The sequence below is a fragment of the Oncorhynchus keta genome, chromosome 1 (genome assembly GCF_023373465.1).
Source record: "Oncorhynchus keta strain PuntledgeMale-10-30-2019 chromosome 1, Oket_V2, whole genome shotgun sequence".
NCBI lineage: Eukaryota > Metazoa > Chordata > Actinopteri > Salmoniformes > Salmonidae > Oncorhynchus > Oncorhynchus keta.
Window position 1 is genome coordinate 27,250,756 of NC_068421.1, and position 20,769 is coordinate 27,271,524.

Genomic DNA, 20,769 nt, shown 5'->3' on the forward strand with positions numbered 1-20,769 from the left:
ACACATTCACAGAAAAACTTGTACATCTGTACTGAGACACACCTTAAAGACTTAGTGCATTCAAAAATGTGATTTATCTGTGTTTTATATTTCCACATTATGAGTTAATACTGTGACATTTTGAAAATGATGAGAAAACCATTTTGGTGTAAGAGCTGTTGAAATAGACCAATAAGAAAGAGAGTTCCTAACCTCTCTGCCAATAATAGCTAGTTTTCAATCTTCCCCTCCCCACTCAGACCACTCCCAGACAGTCCATTCTTGCTTGAGAAATTGCTATTTGCTAAGAAGCCATTTTTGTTTCTTTTTGACCATTTTAATTGAAAACATTCACATTAAGGTAGTTAATTGTTGCCCAAAAATAATTTGGTCTTGACATAAAAACGGCTGCATTGGACCTTTAAGAATTGAAAGTGGAATACATTAGTCTGTCACATTCATCTCAATTGTTTCAAAGGGACAAAATTACTTTTGCTGAGATGAACATTGGCATCAGTTAATCTGCTGTATCCTTACTGGGTTTCTCAGCCCTAAAATGTTGCATTTCAACATATTCCCATCTGATATTCTTCACAAGGATCTGATAGGACAACACAATTCAAATAGACTGAAGATTGAGTCTGGTCATTGGCTTCTTTTTGAATTTTGAATATTGAGAGAAATATTGTTTTAAGTTAGTTGCTCTTGAACTTCACTGAGACATTGTATCAATACAATATTTCATATCTAATTTGTGCAATTGGCAATCCCCTATGAGATACATAAACTTGACTGCTGTTTAAATGTGTTGACATAATAAATTCCAGACATTTAAATACTGTTAACTGGATGGAAGAACTTCCCAGCGTGAGCTTGTGGAAAAACAGGCAACCTTTCATGACCTTGTGGAATCTCATGGTCACCTTATATGCTACGTTTAAGTTGCCCCCCTCTCCTAAGTTTAAGCAGTCTCCTAAGTTTAAGCAGTCTCCTAAGTCTAACAGCCCTAGGAATTTAGGACACAGTCTGGGATGGAAGCGGTAAATTATTTCATTTGATAAATATACTGTGTAACCGGTATGATAGATAGATCAAATCAAATTAATGAAACCACCACCAATCAATGTTTTTCATCCAGTCAACACACATTGAACATGATGAATCTTAACATCTACCTGTAGTCTTTCATGATTACTCAGATGTTCTACTCTCTGTTCTACTCTACTCATATGCCTCTGAGCAAAGGTGGGAGGTAGACACAACTTGGCGTGCATGTCACACATTAGGAAAATACATGTAAAGGACCAAAGCAACAGGAAAATGAGACTCAGAGCCTGTTTGGAGCTTTTAGTCAAATTTCAAATGACCTTAATCGCTGCGAGTACATTCACAGTCAGGTCACACTGCCCTTACAACAATAATAATATCAGGCTCTATTCCCTCTTCTCACTGAATTGCCTGCTTAGGTAGTTTATCAGCTGTCATGCTGACACACTTACAGCTCAATGTAGTCATCACCTGATTATTTGATAAACTACCATATGAACATTAGGATTCACCATGAACCTCACTAGCCAGCCAAGTGAATGCAATTGTCAAAAACTCAAAGTAAATCTAATTTGATTCGAAGGATGAAGAGTTCAAAATGAAGACGTACTCCCAGTTACATGTGATGTGATCTCAAAATAAATGAGTAATTTGCATGCTGATGTGATGTGACTGCACTTCAGGATGAGGGAACTGTGTTGGATGGACTGACATACAATGTCCCCCCTGCAGGAACTGTATGCCTTGAACCTATTCAGGGAACCTAAGCATACATTTGTGATAATTATGAGGAGCTATGGAGAAAATGTGAAAACCGTGATAATGGTTTTACATTTTAAGAGGTAGATTAAGGTGTATGCATAGAATCACTGGAGAAGAAACTTGGGGGGGGTAATAAATATATACTGCCATGCCTCAACATTATGCAGTTAATCAAGCAAATTAAAGGTGCATTTGTGCAGAAATTACTCCGCCATTTCCTGGTTGGTAAAATTCTAATAGTTTGCCTAATTTTAGGTTGTGACAAAACAAGCAATTATACTGTCGAGAATCATTGTGCCATCTAAACCGCTGTGAAATAACTTTTCCATAACCAAAAACATCGCGTTTTCAACTGATGCAAAAACAAAACGGAAGCATAGACACATAGAACAGATCTACCGCTTCTTAGAATTGCTTTCAATGAGAATGACAGATCTATAACTTACATGTCTATGTGAATTTGGTCGGGCCACCCAAAAAGTTACATATTGCAGCTTTAATCATGAATTGGATGACAACAATACATTTCAACAAAATTGTAATTATGGTTGGAAATAGGGAATATGTGCATACATTGCATACTAATGAAACACTTTATGTACAAATGGATTCCTGAATCTACTTAATGTTGACTTCATACAGTTCAGTAACCCTTTAGCGCGTGATAATTAGACCATTAAGAATTATGCTTAATTCTTAGTTACCTCTCGATGCCAGATATGACAATTCTGTAACTGTTAGGCTACTATTAATTTGGAGTGTTTTTGATTACTCAGCCAAACTAAAGCAAGTGGCTCACAGTGATAGCTGAAATTCTTTCATGGTTAGTATCCTTGTAATCAAGAGTTACAGAGCCATCTATATTTGGGAGACCGATGAGAGACCAGATGCTTCTGGAAGTGGTTTTGGAGTGCCAGTGGGAGGCACTCTTTCCTCTGGTCTAAACAAATACTGTATATACCAATGTCCCAGGGCAGTGATTGGGGTCATTGCCCTGTGTAGGGTGCTGTCTTTCAGATGGGACATTAACTGGGTGTCCTGACTCTCTGTGGTCACTAATGATCTCATGGCACTTATCATAAGAGTATGGGTGTTAACCCAAGAGTCAGTAAAATTCCCAATCTGCCCTCATACCATCATGGCCACCTAATCATCCCCAGCTTCCAATTGACTTATTCGTGCCACCTTCTCTCCCCTGTAACTATTGGCCAGGCCGTTGCTGTAAATGAGAATGTGTTCTCAGTCAACTTACCTGGGATATAAAGGGAAAATAAACACAAAATAAATATGTATTAATAACCTTTTTACACTAACACGATTCCTCTGAAATTTGACTGAAATATTTTTGCTCAGTTAATTTGAAAATGTGTTTATTTGTAATGCAAGCATCTCTGAAAGGCACAGCCTAATGTGTTATCCACTAAATTGAACGAGTAACATGATAAACAGTATTTAAACAAATTGGGATCTACTGTACATGTATTTAGAAAGCCATTCACCATCAGAGAACTGAATTCAAAACATCATTTTCTGTGTGATACAGAAAAAGGTCACATCAGAAGGAAATATGAAATTCACAGTGGAATAGAGTTGTTTCTTGATCATCCGTGGTGGAATAGAGTTGTTTCTTGATCATTCACAGTGGAATAGAGCTGTTTCTTGATCATCCATGGTGGAATAGAGTTGTTTCTTGATCATTCACAGTGGAATAGAGCTGTTTCTTGATCATCCATGGTGGAATAGAGCTGTTTCTTGATCATTCACAGTGGAATAGAGCTGTTTCTTGATCATCCATGGTGGAATAGAGTTGTTTCTTGATCATCCATGGTGGAATAGAGTTGTTTCTTGATCATTCACAGTGGAATAGAGCTGTTTCTTGATCATCCATGGTGGAATAGAGTTGTTTCTTGATCATCCATGGTGGAATAGAGTTGTTTCTTGATCATTCACAGTGGAATAGAGCTGTTTCTTGATCATTCATGGTGGAATAGAGCTGTTTCTTGATCATCCGTGGTGGAATAGAGTTGTTTCTTGATCATTCACAGTGGAATAGAGCTGTTTCTTGATCATCCATGGTGGAATAGAGTTGTTTCTTGATCATTCATGGTGGAATAGAGTTGTTTCTTCAAATCAAATCAAATCAAATGTATTTATATAGCCCTTCGTACATCAGCTGATATCTCAAAGTGCTGTACAGAAACCCAGCCTAAAACCCCAAACAGCAAGCAATGCAGGTGTAGAAGCACCTTTCTTGATCATCCATGGTGGAATAGAGTTGTTTCTTGATCATCCATGGTGGAATAGAGTTGTTTCTTGATCATCCATGGTGGAATAGAGTTGTTTCTTGATCATCCATGGTGGAATAGAGTTGTTTCTTGATCATCCATGGTGGAATAGAGTTGTTTCTTGATCATCCATGGTGGAATAGAGTTGTTTCTTGATCATCCATGGTGGAATAGAGTTGTTTCTTGATCATCCATGGTGGAATAGAGTTGTTTCTTGATCATCCATGGTGGAATATAGTTGTTTCTTGATCATCCATGGTGGAATAGAGTTGTTTCTTGATCATCCATGGTGGAATAGAGTTGTTTATTGATCATCCATGGTGGAATAGAGTTGTTTCTTGATCATCCATGGTGGAATAGAGTTGTTTCTTGATCATCCATGGTGGAATAGAGTTGTTTCTTGATCATCCATGGTGGAATAGTTGTTTCTTGATCATCCATGGTGGAATATAGTTGTTTATTGATCATCCATGGTGGAATAGAGTTGTTTCTTGATCATCCATGGTGGAATAGAGTTGTTTCTTGATCATCCATGGTGGAATAGAGTTGTTTCTTGATCATCCATGGTGGAATAGAGTTGTTTCTTGATCATCCACGTGGAATAGAGCTGGTTTTTGATGATTCACTGTGGAATAGAGCTGTTTCTTGATCATCTCTACAATATAAGTCATATACCATTTTCCACAGGGTATGCTATCCATCATTAAATGTTCAATGTGTCTGAAAAGTTGTTTTGAAGTGCTGAATCCAGCCCAAAGCTAAAAGTCTAGGCGCTCCATGCCAGCCTGGCCTTGTCACTGAACAATGTCTCAAAAAAATACAATTTAAATGTCGAACACTAAAGCTGGAGATCAGACTGACTTGAGACTGGAAGCTATTGTTATCCTAATGTCAAGAGAAGCTATTTCTGAGAGCCCATTACAAACCAGGTCAGTATGACCAAGCTACATTTTCATTTAAGACAGAAAGTGCTGTGCTGTGTCTGTATCTGTGCTCAGGCAAAAAATGATGGAGCTTTGGGCTCATCAGCCATATGGTGAGGGCACTGATTAGGGCTTAGCCTTGCTGAGAAGAACACCATCCCCTAAGTATAATAAATATGGAGGTGCATCTGTTTGGTTTGATCCACATCTTTCCAATGTCCTTATCTGATTCAAGGGGACAATTAATTCAAGCGTCCACTTAACAGGTACCCTCCTCTAAGAGGCATCAGCTTAGTCACAACTGGCAACATTAGTGTGCTAATTGATTCAAAACAAAGCATCCCGTCAGAAATGAGTCATGTTAAATTCCAATGCTACCACACTGCCAATCATGTAATACAATGGCTGGTTTTAACTAAATACAGTCCAAAAGGTTTCTGCAGAAAATGTCTGCATTTTCTCTGAGGGGAATGGTTTCCTTTTAGCTTATACTGTACCAACACACTTCTGGAATATTTGATAAGTTACTTTAATAGAAGGTAGTATTTTGTATTGATGTATTATTTGTTTGTACTTCTATGCATGCTCAAATACCCCAACAATCTCCCCTGATGCACATCCCCAATATAGTGTTAAAACCACTTCACTTCCTTTAAAATGGGTAATCTACAGTTTATCAGAAGTTTATCCTAGTAACAATTCCCTGTTTTAGGTCAATTAGGATCACCACTTTATTTGAAAAATGTGAAATGTCAGAATAATAGTAGAGAAAATGATTATTTTCAGCTGTTATTTTTTTCAGCACATTCCCAGTGGGTCAGCAGTTTAGACACTCAATTAGTATTTGGTAGCGTTGCCTTTAAATTATTTAACTTGGGTCAAATATTTCAGGTAGCATTCCATAAGCTTTCCACAATAAGTTGGATGAATTTTGGCCCATTCCTCAAGACAGAGCTGGTGTAACTGAGTCAGGTTTGTAGGCCTCCTTGCTCGCACATGCTTTTTCAGTTCTGCCCACACATTTTCTATAGGATTGAATGCCTGTGCAGATTTGGTTTGATGTTATGCTGTAAAGCTGCAAACACCAAGTTTTAACGATTCTTCCACTGCCACTACTACAGCATCAGCACAACAATCATCAACACAGAAGGTCATAATCTGTGCTTTTGTAATCAAACAAACAAAAGTTAATGGTACATATTTAAAACAGTCCATTTAAGAGTCTTCAGCATCACAAATCATATTGGATGATTTATATATCTACAGATTCTGTTCCTTAAAATACAACATAATAGAGCAATTAATATAGAAATTATAGCTTTTAAAGATAATTATCTTGAATCATTGGTAGACCTCCCAACAATTAGCTATAAGGGTTCTTAACACACTGATCTTGCGAGTTTACATAAATTATGTGCTATACCGACCCTTATAGAATTTATGTAAGCTCATGAGGTCAGTGTGGTATACTGTACGAGGCTACTCAAAAACTGTTTCTGACCAAAATCAAAGAAAAATGATTATTTTTTATCAAATCTGTTTTTATAAATCCATCAAGCCAAAACGGCATTCATTCTCTTCAGACCTTTTATAGAGCAGGCGTCACAGCAAAATGTGCAGCTTGTCACAGATGTGGGCACTCCTTTTCACAGCTGGATTTCTGTGAATAATTTTGATATTTGCCTATGTAGATTTCAAAGGGCTATAGGGGATACATATTTTTCAAGTCTTTTTTCCAGGAAGACACCTCAAACCTGAGATATTGAAATAGAAATGTTGGATGGATATGCAGCAGTCCTCTCCTCACACTGATTTCTACGTAAATGGCATCTTTGACGACCATAAAATGCACAACAGATCTCACTGTCTCATCGGCAGAAGACTCTCCCCCCTAAAACTATTGGGCTGACAGCCAACTGCCAAGTGTCTTCCTCCTTCAGTTGTCTGATCTGAGGATAACTGTCATGTCAAAGTTCAAAGATCTGCAGAACTGTCAACATGCTTTACAGACACTTACAGACTGGAGGCCTCAGAGCTTCATGATGTGATTACCCCGTGCATTACAATCACATATCTAGATAGCTTTAGCACAAATAAAGGTTGAACACAACAACAAAAATATTTCAGTTAACAGCACATAATAGTTGATTTATTAGACCATCATTAGAGATTTGATATGTTTTCATTGCTTGTCAACCTATATTACTAAATATGTCAAGTATTACTAAATATGTCAAGTATTACTAAATATGTCAAGTCGGTACTGTATACAGCAATGCCATAGGGGATGACATGTAATAATAATAAAACAACATTTAAAAAACCTACTCCAGATACAAACTTATACATACGAACAGACGAACACGAACCATGACTACATCTCATTTGCCCAGACCCGTACGCTCACACCCCCATCCCTAGTGTCTGCATTATTGTTTGCCACTTGGCTGTAAATTGTACAAATAAATTATTCTTGGTCACCGATGCTATTTCAATATTTTAATAATAAATAATGAGATATTTACATTGTGTTAATAATGGTAAATTGATTGGTTTCCATGTTGTTACATATAATTACATGTATAAAAGAGAACAAAACAATGTTATCAGCATGCCAGTCTGTCCCAAAAATGAATGACGGGGCTCTACATCTACATGTCTATCCCAGTCACTTAATCGACTTCTCCACCCCTACCATGGATCAAAGGGGTATCCATGTGCTATTACTGCGCTAATGCCATGTGCTCAGTCCTGTTAGAGGATTTCTCTGCCATTAGCTCCTTTTTATCCTGTAGGAAAGTATTGTTTTCTTATCATAAAGAAGCTTACTGCAGCCTGGCATCCAATCATCCAGCAAAATAAACACAGAGCAGCTGCTGTAAAAAAGAAAAAGAGAACATTAACTGAATAAGCCAAACATTTCTGTTTGGGAAGATTCATCTTCTCGGGGACATATAGATTATCATAGTGACTCTCTAAAACAGCACACAGTATTGTGAACCATTGATTCATTATGTGTATGGTAATACGTCAGCTATGGGCTAATGCAATGCAATGGGAAATGTACAAGGAGGGGTCACATTTACAATAAAAGGAAATATTGTATTGCCCTGGGGAAACAGAACATTTACAGAATAACTGCTGTTACTGATTGTGAATTGTTGGTAAGTTGTTTAGTTCATGAACAGTTTGTTGACAGTTTATGAACCCTTTTGTTCTTCCAAATAGAATGCAAATACTGCATCTATTATCTGTTTTTAAATAAATATGAACATGGATTTTTTCATGTAATTTTATCTGCATAAAACAACTAAATGAGCCTGTCAGTAATCATACATAGTGGGTTTGATTGTGGTGGAGTGTGGGGAAGTGGAGAGAAGGTATTTATTCATCTTGGCAGATCAATTGTTGCTAATCCTAGTCACCCTGTCTGCGTCACAAATGGCACCCTATTCCCTGTATAGTCCACTAATTTTGACCATAGCCCTTGTCAAAAGTAGTGCATTATATAGAAATAGGGTGCCATTTGGGACATATCCCTTAATTAGGTCCCTATTCCCAGCCAGGGGTAGAAATACGGTTTATAGAGATCTCCTGATGACTGGACTAGTGAGTGAATAAACAGCCCATCAACATTGACTCAGTGCATGTATCATCCACCCTGCTCCTCTACTGAGAATGTTAGTCATTTATTGGACAATAAAGTAATAATCTCAAAGAGAACCATAAATTCTGAGAAAAGGGATGATATGTGTCTATAAATCATAGGCCAGCTAAATATCTAATTCGCTAATTCATTTTTGAAGCATATCTTCAATTATTTGTTGGTTCTGAATATCATAAAGACTCCTCTGGTTTGGTTATTCTAACAATGGAAAGTATTCATATAGCACTTTTCCAGGTATCTAAACACAAAGCTGGCATGCTCTGGGACGTGCTTGCATCACTCTTATCAATATGCTGGCTGACCTTCTACTTGTCAGAATTCAGCCACACATTTCCTCCTGACAGGTATGACTGGTAGTTTGCCATGTCTCAATGCATTTTGAGAGACAGGTTTGCTGTGGGCAGACAGGGCCTGTTATGTCACTGTTTTCTATTCCAACATGTATTCGTTCTGAGTTGGTGGTTGGTGCTTTTGTTTTTGTCAATTCCCATCTCATGCAAGTCAATGTCAGCCACCAATGATGTGCTCGAGCACCCTGTATACGGAGAGGATAGTCTTTTGAAACCACTCCCGCCTTCCCTATGGACTGATACATCAAATACAAGAACGTCACTCACTGAGTACATATTTACAGGTTCGAAAATTCACCCAAGATCTCGCATTTCTTTCAAGTTTGACTTATTTGTTTCTGACACTCATATGGTATGTATCTAAAGAAAAACTGTATATGCATCTTTGGAATCTTAGTCGTGCAACAAGAGTGTATGAATGATCTTAAGCTTTAATTGGAAACATGACCCTTCACCTTGGAACTGAGAGCATGTGTTGAACTAGCAAGCGTGTTGTTTCTACACGCCTACAAGCATTCAATGATCCGTTGGAGGTTCTTAAGTGCATTTGAGATACATATAAAATAATACAGGCATCAACACATCATGTTAAGTACAACCATTACATGGATATAGGTCTGTGGAACATATTCAGTTCTAATGCTACGTGTCTACACTCCAGTAGTGCTCCTTATAGCTATTTATCAATTCTCTTACATCATACATTCTCTCTGTGATTGTCAAATCCACTAATTACCTATTGGCATCGTTCTTCAATGGGGTACCACAGAGGACAGCATGTCTATAGCAGCAATGCGGCAGCTCTGACTAGACTCATAATATACATAAGTATACTTTTTGCTCTACAGAGAGCATTTTAGAACTATCTTCAGAATTATTCAGTAAGATGCAAGGTCAGTCTGACAACCTTTCTTTCAAACTCCAATATGCGGTTTCATTTATGATTCAAAATGAAGGAATAATCCCGAAGAACATGGCGGGACTATTAAAGAGAACTTTGTAGTTTATTAGCTTATCTCCTGATACATTCCCTTCATCTAGCAATGTGCTGAGCTGCTTTAGATGAGGAAGTACAACTACCTGGCACATTTTAGACAATTGGTTAACAAAAGTATGGCAAGAAGTGGCATAGATTATTCAGGTCGTTTATATCCTGCTGAGGAAGTCTACAGGCAGATTGGACCGGCTACTGTTTTAACATCAGATAGCCATCCAATCCAAACAGAGGAAATTAAGTGATTGTGCTATCACAGACAGTTGCTGCTGGGCTGGTTGCACAAGAATAGTTCATGTTTTTTCTAGTTTGACTGCAGGGAAGGGTCAGCCGAGATGTCTGCTACAAGGTCTGCTACAGAGCTTGCTACAACACTACTTGGCGCCCAAGGCAATACTGTGGTATGAAATTGTATTGGAGCAAGTGATCCATGCTGCACTTACAGGGCCGAAGGAGTCCTGGCCGACCAAACACATTAGACAGCCCAAGTCATGCAGAGTAAGTGTAAAAACTCACCTTATTGAGTGAGTGTTCGCAAATGATGATTCCCATAACAGCAATCATTGTTACAATGTAGCTTTGACCTCGGCTCTCCGTAGCACTAAGGCCCATAGTAACTACTATGCCGAACCCCCTTAGTGTAGGGTTCGGTAACAGGCAGCCCGCGGGGCCAAAACCGACCAGTGATTGATTTTATTCTGGTTCCCCTTCGTTTTTGGGGATTTTAGTTTTTGGTTAAAAAAAGAGACTAAAATCACCAGGAATTCAACTAAAAAATGTGTTTCATTTACGAAATCTGTTCAAGTGTTCCTATGAATAAAAAAGGAGACATACAGTGTATGTGAACATGTCTCAATGTAATCAAGGTATAAAATGATAGTTATTTTCAAATATAATCTCTTTTTGGGCTTAGTTGTGGTCAATTTGCAGTGTACAAATTATTCTAACTAACCGACCATCCGCTCCGCCCAAAAGAAACGGGCCGTGGCTAGTTGCCTTCCCCTGCCTTAGTGAATGAGCATCAAAGAGCTTAGAAAAGTGCTAGTCTGGGAGATCAGCCTAATCAATATCATCTGATGCAGCTACTGAAAGTATATCCAGATCAATGACACCTTCCTTGATTCAAGGAGCAGCTATGGTCTAAGAGCTTGACTGGTTGGCTTGGCTGACTACTACAGTACAGCAAACAATAGTTATTGTGTGGATAATAATATCATATCTCCTCATTTTAATGCCCCTATAAAGACAGTGACATCTATGTCCTGTAGCAGTAGTCTAAAACTGTGTCAAAGGTGGAACAGCCACACTGTATGGGAGAGGTTCTTTGGGGAGACAGGTGCCACCTGTAATCTTGTTATCTGTGCGCCATAGAGTCAACAGAGAGGCTGGGAGGCTGGTATATGGCTTGGGTATAAAAACTCTCTTTAGCAGTAGCAGTTAAGGTATGAGATGCTCCCAAGAAAATGACATTGTCAATATGTCCATCTTCCATCTGAATCAGGATACTAACGAACCTAGCTCAACTTGCCCTTACCTGTCATTGGAAATCCATCTGCTTCTACCTTGAGTCCTCATCTTCGACTTCCAGTAATCAACTGATCACACCCATCATCAAGCTATAGAGGCTGTTTCTGCTCCATAAACACCTTGGTTTTCTGCCTCCTCTGCTCCTCTGTTACCAAGCGCTCCCTCCCTGCTGACTGTTGTGACCTTTGCCCCCACCCCCATTGTTCTCTGCTGCCCTTGAGCTCCTTCCCACATCTGATGCTCTGCATGCCGCATGTACCAGGTCAACGCTTCAGCTCCCCAGCTCCAGAACCCAGCCTGGTTTATCTGCTCAGCATCTGTCCCAGGATGAGATGCACGCTCCAGGCCTATGCTCATCATCCAGTACCAACAGAAAATTCCCATTACGCTGATTTCAATCTCAACTTTGGGGGCGGACAAAGGAAAGCTGTTATGTACAATAATGCATCAACCGACCGATCCTTCAAAAAGATGTTTGCTTAGATAGAATACCACATTTTACATGAGCAAGTCAACCAGCAGCATTATCTAGTTTGAAATAAACACCTATCATGCTGAGTGTCTGTGATGTATGTGTAGGCTAAGTTGTTTGTTGAAATGGGAGTATAATTACATCTTACATTTTTTTGGTTTCAATGTTAACTCATCTTTAATAGAACAGTATGCAAATGTGTGTTAACACATTTCAAATACAAATTGCTGGCAATGGGTATATTTTTCATGAATTGTGTACTGATTCTACTGTGGCTACTCCAATAGTAAATGAAAGTGGCAATATTGTTTCCTGTGAAGTTATCTTACACATTACAAAACAGACATTGTTTATACAGCTGTTTGACATCCAGACCTCATAGAGTGCAGCTCTACAGTGGGTAGGCTCTGCATAATCATTTTCAAATCCAGATTTTCATTCATTCTCCCCATACAGATATGGTACTTTTGGCGTGTCTCTTCCCTCTCATTTCTGCAGTGGCTGATAATACCCATATCAGCCCTGATTTCATAATGCTAACACATGACAGCAGCAACCAGAGCAGCTGCTGTAACACAATGCAACAGACTGGCAAGACAGAGAGGCTACATTAATCTCACCCTGCTGCCTGTACTGCCAAACTAGAAAGCAGCAGAAACCTTCCCACCTATCTGCTTGTGGATCTGTTTAACTATTAGCTATTGGAATTTGAAATTATTCTCACATATTTCTTGATATTGTGTGTATTCATGCATCCATATTGAAATCCATGTAGTCAGTGTATGATAATGAGGATCTCATAATGGCTGATTTCATTAGGCAAAGGCATGGCACCAGAACCCTGGGTATCTACTATAACACGGTCCAATGCGCTGACAAGCTAGAGAAGCGGTGATAACCTATCTCACCCCAACCGCTGCATAGATAGTCCAAATCTAAATACACAACAACCCACTGGGCACACACTGGTTGACTAAACATTATTTCCACATCATTTCACTGAAATTACGTTGAACCAACGTGGAATAGACGTTGAATTGACGCCTGTGCTCAGTGGGAAGGCCTGTTGAACTTGTTAATTACTAATCCAATAGGGCTCAAGCGTATTAACCCTCCTAAGAATTAACCTCATTAACCTGTGTGTTCAGATATATTTACAAGCCACTTAAAGCAGGCCCTTATTATGTACAGACATGGAGCAAGTATTTAAAATACATAACCTGGTTCTGTAGCATCAAATGTCATTGGTTCTTACTGAAACAAATGTTTCAACAGCTCATTCAAATATTCAACATGCACACCCAAAGCAATACGTCTCCTAAATTCTATATGCTTGGGGCTATTGACTCCTATTGTTGTAGTCTTCATTCCTGTAAAGGACCCATCACTTTTCTCCACCCATGACTACATTGTTTTATCTGTGTGTTGAATGTGTGTCTCTTATCTTCCCCTATGAAGGCATCCGTCCGACAGGGAGTGGCCATTACAACACATAAACCATGTGACAGATCCTCTCCATCTCTACGCTTCACTGCACTGGGCAGGCTGGGCAGCTGTGGAGAGGTGGTGCCCCTGATGTGCCAGAACATGGAGCCCCATTCCTGATTGAGATGGAGGAGTGGATACCGCAGCTGGTAAACGGTACTAACCAGTGGTGGAGTGGGACTGCAAGCTGCTATGTAAAATGCATGCGGCATACTGTACTACTGACGTAGCATCTCTGCAAATTGATGTACACAGTTTCCCCTTGGTATGTCTTATGAGCGTGGTTGATTTGATTTGATTTGATTTGATTCGATTTGATTCGATTTGGTCCGAATAAAATGGTAGTGATATGACGGGATGTATGCTTCATTTAACGGTAAATGTTTAGATATTTTGCCTTCATCTCTCTTTAATGGATTTACAACCTTCACTACTAACCTGTTTACATCTGACAGAGCACCTTACATTCCCTAAGTGAAAAAAAAAAATGTATATATATATATATAATCCCATAAAAGCCACATGCTGACCTCTTTGAGTCCTCTATTGAGTCTGAAGGGTTTTCAAGGACACAAATACCTCCATCTCTGGCTACTGTCCACAGAGACATAGCCTATTATTCCAGAAACTAACAATATAAATATTGAATGCCTGAAAAGGAGAGAGGAGAAAATAACCATACAAAAATGGCTACCAGTTATCACCTCTTGACCATAAGACCACATTCAAACTGAGGTCCATCAGAGTGGTTGGGCAGTGAATAATACCTTTGCTAGCTGCTAGAGATAATATTGTGTTGTTTTTGTTTTTTTACCTTACTTTTTTGAAGTCCTGTGTTTTCTTTTGAACTGAATAAAGACTCTCAATTAACATTTCTAAGAGTGCATCACTCACAACTCATTAATGAGCATATTAATTGGTGAGCTAACGAACTCATTTGCATATTGAAAAAAATGATTTCCTGTTTAATAGCGTCACTTTCAGGAGTCTACCTAATACAACATGTAGCTTTCTGTGGCGACTTTGTTATGTGGTAAAAGGGTATGTGGAGCCAATGTAAACAACCAGATTCAGCACCATGGACAGCCATGAGCTCGGAATCCCGGCGGTTTAGCACCACAGGGCAGTGGACAGCGACCGTAATACACAGGGTGAGCTATGTTGCTGCACTGTAGCATTCTAGTCTACTCATGATCATGAATTATACTATATGTCATATAGACACATTTGAGCAGAAAAATTGCCATTACTTTGGGCTATGCTTCCCTCTCAATTTCCCGCCCATGTGGTAACATTAGGTATATGAGAAAAGCGTGCTTTGATTTGTAACCCGTGGATAAAATTCGGAATATTCACATTCGTTCCTTATGAGTTCGATTGGTCGGTACTGAAACGAATAATAGACGGTTGTAGCTGAGCAGTCAGTGTCCCCAAGCGGTCATTTGACATTTCTGCAGTGAGAAATATTCTCCAGTGCTGATGCTAACTTGTGAAAGTCGACGTTGTTCTGATGCAGACACGCCCGTGCCACTCGCGCTCCAAGCAAGCTGGTCTGTGCTCTCAACCAACGTTGGCAACTTCAATGGAGGATTCAACTCACCGAGCTACGTGTGGCCCGTCTGTTCTGTGTTCCTTTTGATTTGAATGCCTATACAGCTTCAGGGGTTGTAGCCAACACAACCCTGTGATAATAAATGCAGAATGCATGCTGCTTCTACAGACACAGACCGGCCTTGAACCAATCTATTCTCTGATTTCGTTCCCTCTGACAATTTGATTACACACATCACCTAGCAATAGCCTAATTAGGGTCCATTACAACGAATCCATCCAAGGGTAACTATTCCTTAGGAATGAATCCTTATTGGAATTCCAAACCAGGTGAATAACCCAGTACTGCGAAAGGTCAATTGAAACCCTTGTGTGTTATTAGTCTACAATGTCAACCATCTCATGTGAAAATGAATGAGTCATCAATCAACATACAAATATCATATTATTTGGGCTGTTTTAGCCCAGCTGCGCGTTGTCTCACAGCACTAGTTTTAGGCTACAGTCTACTATTTATCATCCCTATTTATCATTTTGATAGCGCGCTTTCGGACCTATACAGATGTAGGCTACAGGCTACGTGACTTAATTAGCAAAATAATTCAACAAAACTGGTCCAAAACATCAAACGCTATTCAAATATATCATAATTCAATTAGTCAGGCAATACTTTAGATTGAATAGCCTATGCGGCATGAACGCATTAATAGCCTATAGCCTATACTAACAAATAGCAGATTCGATTATGTTATTCAAAATAGCATCACCTGAACATTATATACCTATCAATATATCTGTAAAAAGCTGCACACAATAACAAATCATGCACCAAAGTGGAAGGTCAAAAGAAGTATATAGCACAAAGCTCATTTGCTTTTTATTGAGCATGCAATTGCTATGACCAAATATAAAATACATGACAGACTTACCTTTACCGTTGTCGTTAATAGGATTCGCCGTGGATGTTTAGGGGTAGACACATGGGCGTTATTTCCACGGTTCAAACATTGTCTTACTGAAGCATTTCTAAGCGAAGAGGAGTGAAATTGACGAGAGAGGTAGTAAAGGTAGTAACCAACAACGGGTTGACTTTTACTTCAGAACTTGGTCACCAAATTGGTAGGCGAAGTCCTTTCTTAAACCATCTGCATCGGGTTAAAACCACCTTACGAATCCCAATACGATCCAATTGAGACAGAAAAAGATATACAAACTGAAAACCGAATCTGAAATCCAGAGCTATCGTCCAACGAACGTGTCAGTGTAGCCTCAGTCAAATTAGCCTTGAATTGAATAAGAAACGTTGGACTGTATCAGAGGTATATTCATATAGTGCAATATGCATGTACCAATATTGTCATTATGAATGATGGAGGTAGAAAGCCATGCAGTTAAGGATCCTTTGAAGCAATGGGTAGGCAGCTAGTGTTGTTGAACAGACACGGACATGGAATAAACGCATTGGGGTTGGTTTTAAATTCAGCCACGCGGTTTCTGCTATTCTGCGTATCTAAAAGTCTGAGATGGTCGTGAAGGTCGACGACTACAATAGCCTAGAATAGTTAACTGGTATGTATTTTATTTTATGATAAGAAATCAAGGTTGACAAACATACTGCTCTCCTTGATAATGTTGGTCGTTAACTTCCCTTGTCGTTTGAATGAATTCCATCCACGCATAGTTTAAAGCGTGTATTCTTTCTTGATAGCCAATATATGCTTACCCACGCGTGCAATTAGTTTTCATATATGGCTTGCTTCTTTGTCCACCCGTTCAGCAAAGACAATGCAGTCGATTTTTCCGGGCAGGGTTGTGGGAGAATGTATCCTGCTTAATTCCACAGAGCGAGCAGGCAATATTTTGCAATGCGTCTCTACTCAACAACTTAACACTTGCGTAATAGGAGGATCACGACTGATAGGCTTACAAATGAAAACATATTTCCTCACCATGATGTCTTGAACAGATGCAGAACATATACAATCTTTCCAAAATGACCCAAGGACGAATTCATGCTATACGAAGAACATTACTTTGCGACACCTTCTCTATGACAAGCACAGCATTGCAGCAATGTGATGTCATTAGGGTAATACACCAAACAATGCGTATTCTGGTCTTGGATGTGATGCTGATTAGGGTCTTTGATTTCTGGAAAGTGTATCCATATTGGTGGGATGCCAGAGTGACATGGGATGGGACTTCAGGGTGGGCTGGCTGTTGTGACCAGCACAAAATGAGATACTGTGTGGGGGGGTTGTCTGAATGCCAGTTGAGCTGCCCTTTGTAAAAGTAATGTTTTTTACATGATCACCCATTTCAACTTCACACTCCACCTAATCCAATCTAATGGAACATTGATGGAACAAATATAATACATCATCTTTATGTTAGAGGTTGAACCCTGCCCCTGTCAGGGAAATGTGGTTGAGAAAAGTATATTGGTCAGGATCAGGATTACACTAACACCCCCATAATGCTGTCTCTAAGACACCTCATAGTTCCTGACACACTCAGCCCTGTGCTGGATCAATGGAGCTGAACAAACAGTGGATGAAGATACAACCTTGTGAGTATCCACCCACCAGAAAACCAATGGGTAATCCACTCAGGGCTGCAGAGCTACAACCAGCCACATCATCTCATGGTGAAATGAATTGGGAGCATGTATAGTTGTGTGCTCTCTACACTCTCTTTGTAAGAGGAGGAAGAGTATTCTGTCTGTATTCTGCATCTGGAAAGGCTATCAATGCCTGTAAACTAGTTAACTGTAACAAACCTTATGGTATACAGGGTTCAATGCCAACTGAGGGAATGTGTGCTGCGGTGGTTATCGATTTTATTCTAGTCTTTTATGTGTATAGTGTTTTTAGAGTAATTTAGCACAGAACTCAACACTCAAGTCCAATGCCTAAGATTATGGCAACAAAAAACCTCTGCCACTGTTGCCAGCTATATTCATGAAAAATGGTTTGCTGCTTTTTCAGGTCAGGTTTATATGACATTTTATAGCAATATGTCACTGCAGATGAGATTGTGCATTTACCTTTCGCCTTGACACATTGCGGTCATTATCTTTATATAAAATATTATTATAATAACCTTTCAACAATTTACTTCAAAAGAATGATCCAAGGATAACAATCCAAGCAAGACCAATTGGGTGTGTTTCTCATACTCACCTACTGATTTCACCACAATAATCTAATATCCACCAAGAACAGTTATGCAATTGAATACTGTGATATTTTGCACTGTTTCGATTTTCTTCTTAACTGTTCATAATTAAATGTTGGAAATGAGAGCAAACCCGCCATGATTTAACATGCATGTACCTATAACCAACAAAGAGCCCATTTGATAATCTGCATTGTCAGAGTCTGTGTAGCCTACAGAATTTAAAGTCCATGAATATCTGTGTGTTCATGGAATGGATGAACGCATAGGGCTCATGCACTGCATACTGATAGAAATAAAAAGAGAGCAAAGAAGGAAAGCCAATCCACTATTTGTGTCAGGCTGCACCCCATGGGGCCAGGCTTCCTCTCCCAGTAATGCACTGTAAAAGTGATTGATTGGTATGATATGGAGAGACTGTCCATCTGAACTGTCTTCACTCACCAATGTGATGAAATTACTGTGCACTGATCTCTGAAAGCATAATCGCAGATTAGGTCATTGCTATCCATCTATTCTGATACGGAAACTTGCCATTTCCTGCAGATCATAAAAGTGGCGAATACACATGTACAGATCCAGAACTCACCACCCGGACACTAATATCCTTAGAGGCTGTGCTTAATGTTCTGGAACATATTACAAGAGTATGTTTTCTGGCCTGGGTTCAGGCGCACATGTGTTTGATATGGGCATGCCCCCAGTGTCCGGTCTGGAGCGTGAAGTCACAAACTCTGCTGTTTGGGGTTTGGCTACTGTGTAGCAACCTCGCGGTTCCAAAAGCCCTGGACTGCCCTAGAAAGCCTATCGAAATTGTGGGTATTGGGCTCTAAAATTAGATTATTATTATCAAGTTCGATCCCCATTATGAATTATTTTCAAGTTTGTTACAATTCGAGATGTTTAATTAAATAGTGATCCATTCTGACTACTACATTTGTCATCCCACAGGACCATGTGCTGGCACAGACCAATCACTGGTCGGCAGGCTACGAGGAGGCAGGCGCCGCTCACCGCTTGTTCAGAAGACATATAGGATATACTGTAGGTAGATTATATTCATGTTAACGCAGGGACCATATGTTGAACAATGTAAGTCATACCACATACCATGAGATAAATCCGTATGAAACACAGGATAACCACAACCAAACGCTTGCGTGTTCTCAACACCATCTAATGGTTTTCAAATCTATGGATATGGGTCAGGCTCAAAATGCCATTTCTGACACAATATAGTTTCCCCTGCTACTGTGATCGATTTCCATTAAGAACACTGTTGTCCCAATCCCTTCCTGGTGAGTGAGCCCAAAGGAGCTCTAATCTGATGCTCCATCTGTTCCTGTGCCCATGCTCTCCAGTGTAGTCCTTTGTGGCTCGAATGAGGATCAGTATTATTATATTCAGGTATACAGACTATTGAATAATACTGTGAAGAGCCATCGTTTAGGCGCTGCAGGAAAAAAACACCAATATAGTATGTTAGATGGTCATATATCTACAGTTGAAGTTGGAAGTTTACATACACTTAGGTTGTTGTCATTAAAACTTGGTTTTCAACCACTCCACAAATTTCTTGTTAATAACAAACTATAGTTTTGGAAAGTTGGTTAGAACATCTACTTTGTGCATGACACGTTATTTTTCCAACAATTGTTTACAGATAGATTATTTCACTTATAATTCACTGTATCACAAATCCAGTGGGTCAGAAGTTTACATACACTAAGTTGACTGTGCCTTTAAACAGCTTGCAAAATTCCAGAAAATAATGTCATGGCTTTAGAGGCTTCTGATAGGCTAATTGACATAATTTGAGTCAATTGGAGGTGTACCTGTGGATGTATTTTAAGGCCTACCTTCAAACTCAGTGCCTCTTTGCTTGACATGAGAAAATCAAAAGGAATCAGCCAAGACCTCAGAGAAAAAAATTGTAGACCTCCACAAGTCTGGTTCATCCTTGGGAGCAATTTCCAAATGCCTGAAGGTACCACGTTCATCTGTACAAACAATGGTATGCAAGTACAGTATAAACACCATGGGACCACGCATCCGCCATACCACTCAGGAAGGAGACGCGTTCTGTCTCCTGGAGATGAATGTACTTTGGTGCGAAAAGTGCAAATCAATCCTAGAACAACAGCAAAGGACCTTGTGAAGATGCTGGAGGAAACAGATACAAAAGTATCTATATCCACAGTAAAACGAGTCCTATATCGACATAACCTGAAAAGCCGCTCAGCAAGGAAGAAGCCACTGCTCCAAAACCACCATAAAAAATCCAGACTACGGTTTGCAACTGCACATGGGAACAAAGATCGTACTTTTTGGAGAAATGTCCTCTGGTCTGATGAAACAGAAATAGAACTGTTTGGCCATAATGACCATCGTTATGTTTGGAGGAAAAAGGGGAGGCTTCTAAGCCGAAGAACACCATCCCAACCGTGAAGCACGGGGTGCAGCATCATGTTGTGTGCAGGAGGGACTGGTGCACTTCACAAAATAGATGGCATCATGAGGAGGGGGGGGGGGAATTATGTGGATATATTG

General features: G+C 39.5%; 1 protein-coding gene across 2 annotated transcripts in view; it reads right to left on the reverse strand.

Annotated features, from left to right (window-relative positions):
• LOC118361710 (leucine-rich repeat and fibronectin type III domain-containing protein 1-like) overlaps positions 1-17,080 on the reverse strand; it is a 125,454-nt gene extending 108,374 nt beyond the window's left edge. The window contains exon 1 of one of the 2 annotated variants that reach the window (XM_035741989.2): positions 16,766-17,080. The gene's annotated coding sequence lies outside the window, so the exon portion shown is untranslated. Of the gene's footprint in view, positions 1-15,971 lie in introns of both variants that reach the window. The other variant, XM_035741906.2, reaches the window with a different exon arrangement.
• Between the last annotated feature and the right edge of the window lie 3,689 nt (positions 17,081-20,769).